Genomic DNA, 1,066 nt, shown 5'->3' with positions numbered 1-1,066 from the left:
TTTAAAAAGTAAAGTATTAAAAAGTACAAATTATTTCTTGGAAGCAGACACATCAATATTTCTGCTATTACCAATATGAGATATATAAACCTCTTCTGTGCCCCTTTTCTGATTTCATTTCACTCTGTTATTGGATCCCAACATACCTGGCTTCCACCAAGTACCATCCTTGTGCTCAATAAAAATGTACTTATATGCTGCGGTGGCAGTTTCATTAGATTGTGGAGAGTCAATTTGCAGGGCTTAGCAACAAGGTTAGGGAAAGTCATGCTATAGTATTAAAGTAAAACGAAATCAGAGGGTTGCACAGATAGGGATTTTCTTGCTAATATACAGTCATAACATAAAGTAATATACAAGTCATAATGGGGAACTTATGATATGATTCAGCTTTATACCAGCAAACATTACCACATGAGGCAGCTGGCTCACTCATGCTCATGTCAGGGTGTACTGTAGACACACATGTCTTCAGTTATTAACATATTACTATGGAATAGTCACAAAGCTGACAGCATTTTTCACAATTTCCATCGTTTTTCCATCATAACAAGAAAAATCTGAACATTTACTACTCTGTGCAATGTATCTTATATCTGAACATAATGTATAGAGAAATCACATATACAAAGGCGATTCTCTCTATGCCCAGTATCAATTTTTCCAGGACAGTGGGGTTAGGCTTCAAGATCTGTGTACTTCAATTTTTGTTACTGTGGATGATTCAATAAGTCATGTTTTCTGGATAACATATGCTATAAGGATTTCTGATGGGAAAAGAGCCCTGGTGAATGCTGTTAAGCATATTAATAGAAATCAGCAAATTATTTCAAGATCACTTCACATTTATTTGACTTTGATACATAACAATTCAAATCAGTGCGTGGCCTGGAGTTCTGCATTAAGTGAACAGAATTCATATCTTAGATAGTTACCAGGTGTCACCATTGAAGGACTTTTTGTCACCTCTGGCTTTGATGACAAGTCAAAATGTTGGATTTTCTACTGCCTCGGTGACAATTGAAACAAAAGATCCAGCCCTCCCCCTCTCTTTCTCTGTGTATAT

At 36.1% G+C, this 1,066-nt stretch overlaps 1 protein-coding gene across 1 annotated transcript in view; it reads right to left on the bottom strand.

The window, feature by feature from the left end:
• Positions 1-1,066, bottom strand: part of CORIN (corin, serine peptidase) — a 182,118-nt gene that overhangs the window by 5,654 nt on the left and 175,398 nt on the right. The gene's annotated exons all lie outside the window — the stretch shown is intronic.

Source organism: Nanorana parkeri, unplaced genomic scaffold (genome assembly GCF_000935625.1).
Source record: "Nanorana parkeri isolate BGI_ZX_2015 unplaced genomic scaffold, ASM93562v1 scaffold800, whole genome shotgun sequence".
Lineage (NCBI taxonomy): Eukaryota > Metazoa > Chordata > Amphibia > Anura > Dicroglossidae > Nanorana > Nanorana parkeri.
The sequence above is the reverse complement of the archived record's forward strand: the minus strand, read 5'-3'. Positions and strand labels throughout refer to the sequence as shown.